Source organism: Papilio machaon, chromosome W (genome assembly GCF_912999745.1).
Source record: "Papilio machaon chromosome W, ilPapMach1.1, whole genome shotgun sequence".
NCBI lineage: Eukaryota > Metazoa > Arthropoda > Insecta > Lepidoptera > Papilionidae > Papilio > Papilio machaon.
Window position 1 is genome coordinate 1,379,261 of NC_060015.1, and position 11,775 is coordinate 1,391,035.

Consider the following 11,775-nt stretch of genomic DNA (forward strand, 5'->3'; position numbering starts at 1 on the left):
AAGCTAAAAGATTTTTGTGAAAAGATAAATATTAGAAGACTATGCATAGTAAGAGATGATGAAAATACAGAATTTATAAAAGGTTTATGTAGTGAAATTAAATGTTTAAATAATTGGTCAGGTCCTCAAATATGTGTGTTAAGAGGAGTTAAAAGAATTTATGATGACAAAGAGAAACAATTCATTATGAATAATTATCACTTATTGCCAACCTGTGGTCATACTGGTATAAATAGAATGACAAATAACATTAAAAGAAAATATTATTGGCCATGTTTAGATGCTGATATTCGTGAATTTATTAAGAAATGTAAAGTATGTCAAAAAATGAAACAATGTAGATATACTAAACAACCTATGACTATAACTACTACCGCTACAACTGCATTTGAGAAAATTTATCTTGATTTAGTTGGACCGTTAGATAAAGATGAATATGGTAACTGTTATATTTTAACCATACAGTGTGAGTTAACTAAATATATTGAAGCATATCCATTACTCAATAAGGAAGCAACCACAGTAGCACAAGCTTTTGTGAACAATTTTGTTTTGCGTTTTGGTATTCCCAAATGTATAGCTACAGATAGAGGGACAGAATTTATTTCTCAAGTTATGGTACAAATATGTAAATTATTAGAAATAGATAAGTTGACATCAACTGCATATCACCATCAATCTATTGGTTCTCTCGAAATAGCTCATAAGAATTTAGGTGTATTTTTAAGAAGTTATAGTACTAATTCTTGTTTCTCATGGTCCCACTGGGTTCCTTTTTGGTGTTTTAGTTATAATACTTGTGTTAATATGCAGACTAAGTACACACCCTTTGAATTGGTGTTTGGTAGACAATGTCGTTTGCCAAGTAGTTTAGAAGGTGATATAGAACCATTATATAATGTTGATAATTACTGTTTAGATTTAAGATATAAGTTAAAAATTGCTTTAAGTGATGCTAGGAAGAATTTGATAAATTGTAAAGAGAAAAGAAAAGAAGCATATGATAGTTCATGTAATCCAGTTTATTATAAGAAAGATGATTTTGTCTTAGTTAAAAATGAAAATGCAAAAAAATTAGATTGTGTTTTTGATGGTCCGTTTAAAGTGTTAGAAGATTTAGGAATAAATGTTAAGATTTTAAGAAACAATAAGATAGATATAGTTCATAAGGATAGGACAAAAAGATTTTGTACTTAGTGTAAGTTGTAATAAGTAACATTTTGTTTTTCTTCATTTTTTTTTTTTCACCCCCGGAGGTGAAGTATGGAGTGTATCTGTATTTTTTGATATGTCAACATTGATATGAACTGTCACTTCCCTTTTTGTAACTGTATTGATTGTGATCGCATCGTGCAAATTATTAAACTAATATGAAACCAAAAAAGTGAATTTATTTCATATTTCAAGTGGCTGGAATACAAAAGATATCATTAAGTTTATATGTTAATAAAAAGGTACAGTAGGTAGTATACCTTTATGTTGTTGATAAGATTGTAAGATGAATAATGTGATTTAGTTGCTGAACTGACAAAAAAGAAAAACAGCGGGTATAACAATATTATTAAGCAGCAAAAATCATAATAATATTGAAATTAGCAAACTGGTAGTAGAGAAAAACTTGATTATATATGAACCAACCTTGTAATGGTTTTTCTTTTTCTTTTCATGGTTTTTGGGATTTTGGTAGAGATAGTGATCCTGAAACAAGAATAATTGTTATAAGTGAATTTGTGTTGCTGTTGCATACAATGTAGCAGTAAATATGTATAAAAGATAAATGCCAATTTGCAGGAAGACCATAATATTGAAATAATTACTTCACACAAAGGTGACATGTATGTTAATAAAATTTGCTCCAAATGCTTTTTTAATCAGGTCAGGCTATCCTGCTTAAAGTAAAACAAAAGGTGAAAAAATAAGAAAAGCAACCTGAAGCCTTATAAATACATAATTATTAATTAGCACATGCTTTGGCTAAGCATTATTCCAGTCACTGTGGTACAATTGTCACACTACAAGTGCAAAGTAAACACTGGAATATTCCAGTGTATATACATATTAAATCAAATACAATAATAAGTAACATATGAATCTCGCCCTTATTTATCCAAATCTTAAGGGTAACAAATATTGTCTTCCATTCAAAATTCCAATTCTAATATTTTGAAAAGGAACAGGCCAATTGTGATGAAACTTTCGACACATCAAAATGCCAAATTATAGTAAATGTATAACACACTTTTTTAATTTAATTTTAATTATGTTCAGAAATGGCAATAACATAACCCTTAAGACACACATACAAAAGCTTATTAAGCTACTAATGTGGTTATTTTATTAATAAAACAAATTATATATATAATTATGTTACAGTCAAATCACTTCTGGTCAAAAACGCTTTGGACTGGTTTTAGTCAAAACCATGATTAAGTTAAAATGTATTTATTCTATTAAAACATTTGAGTTATCTTTAATAACTATGTATGTACAAAATAAAAGTTTCTAGACAGGTTACAATAAAAACCTACCCACCTAATAAATTCAGCATGGGATAGTATAATATTTCTAAACTGTTTTTATTGATGAAAAATAGTTTTGACTGATTTTGCTGTCACAATTGGTTTTGATTTCATCAGTCAAAACCAATTTTGTATGCACATTCAAATAAATATGCTTACTATTATTAACTAACTAATTAACTTAAGTTAAAGCGTTAAATTCTCGAAAATTTAACGCAAGTTAAAGTTAATCGTTAACAGTTAACCATACCAAAACTATACATACTAATTTCACACTTATGTGGCGACACTTGTTTAAAATAGTAATTTGACTATACATTCTATAACACATTAGTATAAGAGACAAGTATGAATGCATTATAGTCATAGGTGGGCACAGTTAATCAAAAAGTTAACTTCGTTAATCGTTAATTCGTTAAATAAAAATTTAACTTCATTAATCGTTAAAGCGTTTAATTTTCCAAAAATTTAACGCAAGTTAAAGTTAACAGTTAAAGTTAATTTTTGTTTATATTACGAGTATAAGGCGCAAGCGGGAAATGGCCATACGAATAATCTCCGAATCGTATGGACCGATTTAGTCGAGACTTTCAATAGAACTTAGGCTATTTTTTTACTGCGCTTACGAAATCTCGGGCGATCGCTAATCCTATCTATAGTTTAGTTATATAATATACTAAAATAAAATTTAGACAATAGGAGCGATGTACGAATGCCTTTATCTTTTTATCTTTTTTAATAGATTTTGCGTCTCACGTATAACAATTATTGTATTAAGAGTAAAGTGTTTTCGAACCTTATGTTGATTTTATAACAAAGTCTTGTTCTAAAAAAAAAAACAATTTCAAACAAAATGCACTCAAAAGTAACCTAAAAAAACCAATTTCAAACAAAATGCACTCAAAAGTAACATAAAAAAAATTTCAAACAAAATGCACTAAAAAGAAACAAAATAATGTCATGAAAACTCTCTAAACTCTAGTAGTTAGTAGTAGGGGCTCAGTTTTCCGCAACTCCACGACAAGCGCGTATTTTGCGTGTCTCTAAACTCTAAAGAAAGTTCTCTTCTTTCTTGTAACATGTCTATATTGTATAATTATTGTTATTTCGCAGTCGGTGTCGGCCGAAGTAAATAGGTGACATTTTATATTTGAGATGTATTAGACATACTTACGTTTATGTCCCTACTTAGGCCGAAACCGACTCCAAAATAACAATAATTATACAATATAGACATGTTACAAGAAAGAAGAGAACTTTCTTTAGAGTTTAGAGACACGCAAAATACGCGCTTGTCGTGGAGTTGCGGAAAACTGAGCCCCTACTACTAACTACTAGAGTTTAGAGAGTTTTCATGACATTATTTTGTTTCTTTTTAGTGCATTTTGTTTGAAATTTTTTTTATGTTACTTTTGAGTGCATTTTGTTTGAAATTGGTTTTTTTAGGTTACTTTTGAGTGCATTTTGTTTGAAATTGGTTTTTTTAGGTTACTTTTGAGTGCATTTTGTTTGAAATTGGTTTTTTTAGGTTACTTTTGAGTGCATTTTGTTTGCGATTGTTTTTTTTTAAAGTCGGCTATTTTTTTTTCTCAAAATTTTTGTTTTATTTCACAATTTTTAGTGAATTTGAAGTTCAATTACAAATTTCCTTAATACATATAAAGACATAAATAAGACAAATAAAGAAAAGGACTTTTCTATTTGATATGTGTGTACTTCAATTCAAAAACTAATTTAGAATGCAGCAGATAACCACTTATCCTTTAAACAATGAAATAATTATCAAAATCGGTATACAAATTGAAAATTACCGAACTAATACATCGTAGCGTGCCTTTAATTTTGTCCAGCCGCGCGCCGCACTAGCATTTTTCGAATGCGCGTAGTTTTTAATTATTTAATATCTCCCAAACTATTGATCAGAATTACATAGTTTAAAAGCTAATGTAATCTGCATTTAATACTCTACCCATAAAACATATTTATTTGGATAAGGATTCATATCGAATATAATATAATAGCGCCGTAAGCTTACGACGCTGTTTTTCGTGTGCATTTTAATCGAAGTTTGTTCACAATAACATGGTTTTTGTGAGACATCCATAGATGATAGATATATGCCACCGAAGACTTTTATTTAGCAAATTTAAGGATCTATAATTACTCCATACATCATTTTTATGTAAGTCATATAGTGTGACCTACGTAAGCCCAGAAAGCAAAATTGTGCTTTTCGTGTAGCATTTTTCGTTTCCGCGTAATTTTATTCTTACGATATCTCCTAAACTATTAGACAGAATGATATAGTTTCAATTGCAAATATAATCTACATTAAATTCTCTTGATAATGAACATGTTTATTTACATAAGCGTTAATACTGAACTCGAATAATAGCGTCGGAAATAGGGCATGAATTTAATTGATGTTTCTGAAGAAAAAAATGGTTATTGTGAGAAAACTATAAAAGATAGATATATGCTATCGCTGACTTTTATTTAGCACATTTAAAGAGCTACAATTCGCCATACATCATTTTTATGTAGGTCCTATAGTTTAGCCTACGTAAGCGCTGAAAGCAAAAATGTTGTTCGCAACAAATTTTGAAGCTATATTCAAAATCTACTAGTCTTCTAGTTATTTAAAAAAAAAAACAAAAAAATGGGACCCACCTGCAAGCACTTCCTTTCGATTAAAATATTTTTCATCAAAATCGGACCACCAGGGGCGGAGTATCGCGGTAACACACATAAAAAAAAAAAAAAAAAAAATACAGTCGAATTGATAACCTCCTTCTTTTTGAAGTCGGCTAAAAAGTGATGTTAAATAAATGAAAACCAGTTTTAATGTGAATAAAATGTAATAAAGACTTTTCGAGACATTTGTGTAAATATGAAATAATTAATAAACTTTGAAGGTGTCTAGCGCCTAAACTTCGCAATATTTGATAGAGGTAAGTTTGTTTAAATCGTCACTATTTTCTAACAAGGATTCTGTGGTACCTACTCTTTTGATCACGTCTATCCCGGCCGCTCGGTGTATTGCAAGTCTATGACACGGTAATAATAATACCGTGAGTGAGAGAGATACAGTTATACCCAATTCCTGTGACGTGACAAAGACAGGGATAACTATCTTCTGTCCCTTTCTGCGTACCAGGCTTTGGGGTTTGTTTGGAACAAAGGTTGTCCCCAACAAGCAACCTAGGTTGTCCCTAACAAAGTTTGACATTCGTGTTATTTTTCGAAAATTGTGAGTACTTAGTCGCTGTAATTGTGTGAAAATATTTTGATATTTCAGTTTTAGTTAGGTAAAGTTTATGAAACATGGTATACTGCTGTATTGTTGGATGTAAAAGCCGTAGTGAGCGAAAAGAGGAAAACATAACCTTTCACTCGTAAGTACTGTAACTACGCACCTATTCAAATGTATTCATACAAAATAAGGAAGAAAATACAAAATAGTTGTTCTTTACAGTCTTTGTAATAACTAATATGTTAAAATCACAGGTGGGCACAGTTAATCGAAAAGTTAACTTCGTTAATCGTTAATTCGTTAATTAAAAAATTAACTTCGTTAATCGTTAAAGCGTTAAATTCTCGAAAATTTAACGCAAGTTAAAGTTAATCGTTAACAGTTAACCATACAAAAATTATGCATACTAATTTCACACTTATGTGGCGACACTTGTTTAAAATAGTAATTGTAATTTGAATGTACACATTAGTATTAGAGACAAGTATGAATGCATTATAGTATATTTCATTACGAGTGCGGAAAGCCTGTCATTGCAAAGAGTTCCGACAAATGTCTACAAGTTGACAGTTGGAACAAGTTGTAATGACAGTTTCGCACGTGTACTAAACAACTATTTTTGATACAGTTGCGAAAAAATGAAGCAATTTAATAGAATAATAAAAACACAATAAACTGAATTAACTAAAATGTTTGAAAAATGGCGCCAACCGTAGGGAATATGTCCAAACAACCAAGTCTTCAGTAGATTATTTTTATTGATATGAAATGAAAATGAAATTTAATGAGATGAAATAAAATGAAAACTAACCTAATTGATTGAATCAAATCATTAAATCTGATATTGTAACAAATTAGGAGCTTCTTTTTAGAAACATTTGTATGAATCATAAAAACTTCAATGATTTTTTTTTGTAAAAACTTCACCCAACAGACATTATTTTGACAGTTGGGAAAGAGAACGGACAAGTTTGGAAATGCTAAAGAAAAAGCACGGGTAAAAAAGTGTATTAATACAGTTGCTCAAAAAGTGGCGTATTGCAGGGACGAAGAGCGTTCAGAATGTGGGCTATTACATACTCATGCTTTTATATACTCGTAATGAAATATACTATTTCGAACCTTTTTTTTTGATTTTGTCCTGTTCGCGTCTTTCCCGGACGCTCTGATGCATCACACTTGCACGCGAACTTCATATATATATATCAATGATCAACTCTTTCGTTCACCATTCGAGTCGCCGACAGTCGCCCAACATAGCTGAACTTACGAGCGTGGCGTGGCACTTAACTTAAACAAAATGACAGCAAGTCTCCAAGTTTCTAATTTAACGATTAACGGACTTTTATTAACGGAAGTTGAGTTTAACGGAAGTTAACAAAAGCGTTAACACTTTTTGAAGTTAACTTAAAAGTTAATCCGTTAAGCAAAATGTTAACTTCGTTAATTAACGATTAACGGATTAACGAGTTAACGCCCAGCTCTGGTTAAAATACGTGTAAAATCAGCTAAAATAAAATCGTATTTTTCGAACATTATGCGCCCAAACGCAGATGTCATTTATGTCAAATAATGTACTGTAGATCTGGGAAACAAGCGGCCATATTAAACTTCTTTTCAAATTGGTTGGTTATTACCCGTAAAAATAATACCACCATCTTGTTGTAAAAATTACCCTGAATTTAGGGGAAATAAAGTATAGTATTTGTAATGTATATAAATGAAACAATTCACATTTTTTATACTATTTTCAACAGATTTCAAAATGAGTAGTTTTTAATTCTGGTATATGCTGTGTTTTTTATTGATAATTTCTTATCCCGTTGATTTTAAAGAGTATATTTTTTAATTTGTCCCATGTAAATTTTATCGAAATCGGTTACTTAATTTCTTAGAAAGTACAATCAAAATAGTTAAATATTAAGTAGTTTTACATATAGTGTTCACTGTAATGATATACAGAATAATTTAAAATTATATGACTTTAATATTGGTATGTTTTTCGTAGCTTTTTAAGAAGACTTAGGGCTTCGTGCATATCGAAGAAAAACAGGACATCGTTTGAATGCTGGTCTAATGGACCTAAGACTGAAGAGATGCCGCGCTTTGTTGAAGCGGTAAGCGGAAAAAAATATCGGGAAATTCTTTTTTTGGAGTCACTCAAGACATCCTAGATTAAGGCAGCCGCCGATATTGACATGGACCTCGTTCGTGCTGCGATAGACAACTGGCCGCGCAGATTGAAGGCCTGTATTCAAAATCACGGAGGTCATTTTGAATAAACTTTAGTGTCATAAGAATCTATGTTTTGTTAAGTTCATTTTGGTATATAAATGGTCACATAATGAATAAACTTGTTTCAATTATTTTATTGTTAGGACTGTTGAGGGTAGTCTCACAAAAGGTTTTATAAGGAAGCGTGCGCTGCTGCTCGAGGCAGTCTCTTTCCATCGGTCATTGCGGAACGTCTGACATTTTTGTTTATTTACGTTCGGTTTGAGTTTATACTACAGCGAGGATTATTATGAAGTAGAGTTAAATTCATTATTTCGCTGTTAGTTTAATTCTTTTAAAATACTTTTGCATTAAATATCTTACATCAGAAGTGGGATAGGATCCGCGTAATTCTATCCACTTTGCTCACTCTGTGTTTGTGTTTGCATTTTCGTGAAAATAAATGCAAAGAGAAAAATGTCAGATCGTTACCGTGATAATCGTTGTAGTCGCAGTAAGTTGAGTCGAAATCAGAATTGTACCAGTGTTCGCGAAACATGGGTAGCGTGGACCAAGCCGTGTATTCTGCATGGGAATATGTGAGTAGTGAGGCTCACGCGCTGTCTGTGTATTTCACAGCAGACAGGATTGTGGACGCGATCTATTCAATTTGTACTGCGGTAAGATTGAACCAATATTTTTATATTTCAAGTTTTGATGCCAAATAAGTCAACATCAGACTTTTCAATTAATTTAAAGATGTGTTCTTTACTAAAGACTGAAATTGAATACCTCGATCAGTTTATTAGTGAGGGTCAGGTAAGGCCGAGACGTGGCAAGATTTAACACGTTACATGCCAACATGATTTTTTCATTTTAAAGTGAACTTGTAAGGTTAGTCGGTTGCGCTGAGCGTGTTAAGCCATTACCTGAGTCAGACGTATGTCATTATGTCATAATAGTCATTGATGCCCTTTATTAGTTCAGTTTGCTTTGTCCACGTATTGTCGAGATGCTCTGCGTTGCGTAGACTGCGGGATACCCAACTGCAGAAGTGAGATTGTGAACGGAATGTAAGACGTTCTGTATCAGGAGATGCTTCTAGGGTATTTTCAGGACTGACAAACTGCGGGTTGCCATTAATATCATGTAGAGGACGGACTGCGGGACGCTTGCCCTACATGGTGCCACGGTGAGGGGAGTGGACTCCCGAGACATGCTCTGCTCTTTTTTTTAACGGTGAGACATCTTATGTTCGTATGACACGCAAACGTCGTGCCTATGTTATACGAACGATTGTGTGATACTACTTGCGTATAATAAGCGAACGTCGTGCCTATGTTATACGAGTAGTTATGTATCTGACATGTGTGTAATAAGCGAACGTCGTGCCTATGTTATGCACATGTAGATGACACATGATATGCGAACGTCGTGCCTATGTCATGTGCTGAAGTAATTTGTGTAGATGAACTATGCAAACGTCGTGCCTATGGTTCACTATGTTGTTGTAAACGAACTATGCAAACGTCGTGCCTATGGTTCACTATGTTGTTGTAAACGAACTATGCAAACGTCGTGCCTATGGTTCACTATGTTGTTGTAAACGAACTATGCAAACGTCGTGCCTATGGTTCACTATGTTGTTGTAAACGAACTATGCAAACGTCGTGCCTATGGTTCACTATGTTGTTGTAAACGAACTATGCAAACGTCGTGCCTATGGTTCACTATGTTGTTGTAAACGAACTATGCAAACGTCGTGCCTATGGTTCACTATGTTGTTGTAAACGAACTATGCAAACGTCGTGCCTATGGTTCACTATGTTGTTGTAAACGAACTATGCAAACGTCGTGCCTATGGTTCGCAAAGTTGCAAAGAAGTACAGGAGGACGAGGACGTCCTCCAGTCAGGAGAGGCCGTGTTAGGACTGTTGAGGGTAGTCTCACAAAAGGTTTTATAAGGAAGCGTGCGCTGCTGCTCGAGGCAGTCTCTTTCCATCGGTCATTGCGGAACGTCTGACATTTTTGTTTATTTACGTTCGGTTTGAGTTTATACTACAGCGAGGATTATTATGAAGTAGAGTTAAATTCATTATTTCGCTGTTAGTTTAATTCTTTTAAAATACTTTTGCATTAAATATCTTACATTATATTAAACATGTGACAGAATTTATGACCTGACTAAGTATTACTAAAAAATCTGTTTACCTAATCTTAGTCACATAAACAAAAATTACGCATTGTTTTTTTTTTATTTATTACATTTATTAATTACAATATAATTGGGAATATATAAATTGGTATATATTAAATTATATCGTAATTATTCATTTTCGGGACAAAACAAATAACTGGTAACCCCAATCCTTTTACTTATATATAGGTATAGTCTATAGTACTCTCTATCTGTCCCTTACGGGTGAACGCGCGTGCCATATCTATATAATTCTTCATCTGAGGTGTATTGTACAACATGCATCACACTCGCTCGTTCTCGTTCTCTCTCGTTCTCATTCACCATTCGACTCGCCGACGGTCGCCGAACATAACCGAACTTACGAATGTAGCCTGATGCATAATTTAAATAAAATGACAACACGTCAATAAGTGTCTATTGTAACAATTAACGGACTAAATTAACGGAAGTAGAATTTAACGGAAGTTAACAACAGCGTTAACACTTTTTGAATTTAACTTAAAAGTTAATCCGTTAAGGAAAATTTTAACTTCGTTAATTAACGATTAACGGATTAACGAGTTAATGCCCACCTTTGATTATAGTATATTTAATTACGAGTGCGGAAAGCCTGTCATTGCAAAGAGTTCCGACAAATGTCTACCCGAGCCGAAGCGCAGCCGAAGATGAGGGAACAAGGAAGGGGGAGGGTGAACAGTTGGAACAAGTTGTAATGACAGTGTCGCACGTGTACTAAACAACAATTTTTGATACAGTTGCGAAAAATGAAGCAATTTAAAGTAAAGGAATACAAACAGAGATTTTTTTTTGTTTTTGTAATGTATGGTGTAAATCAAACGGCGGTTTGCTGGGGACTGATTTATTTTACGAAACCAGTAGGGTAGGTTAACATAACCTACCCACATTTACAATAATACATTACAACATCCCTCTCCAGATAAAATATAATGCAAAGCAATAACAATAGAACAAACTTAACCCTCAAACCCTACTCGGGGTGCTGGAGCACCCCACAAGGTTTATTTTTCTTATTTATTTCGTTGATTAATAATGCACGTGTTTGACTATCCGCGTATTTTACTTTGAGGTGAAATATGAAATAAATTCACTTTTTAGGTTTCATATTAGTTTAATAGTTTGCACGATGCGATCACAATCAAAGAAGTTACAAAAAAGGAAGTGACAGCTCAAACCAATGTTGACATATCAAAAAATACAGATACACTCCATACTTCACCTCCGGGGGTGAAAGAAAAAAAATAATAATAAAGAAAAACAAAATGTTAACTGCTATGTTACTTATTACAACTTACACTAAGTACAAAATCTTTTTGTCCTATCCTTATGAACTATATCTATCTTATTGTTTCTTAAAATCTTAACATTTATTCCTAAATCTTCTAACACTTTAAACGGACCATCAAAAACACAATCTAATTTTTTTGCATTTTTATTTTTAACTAAGACAAAATCATCTTTCTTATAATAAACTGGATTACATGAACTATCATATGCTTCTTTTCTTTTCTCTTTACAATTTATCAAATTCTTCCTAGCATCACTTAAAGCAATTTTTAACTTATATCTTA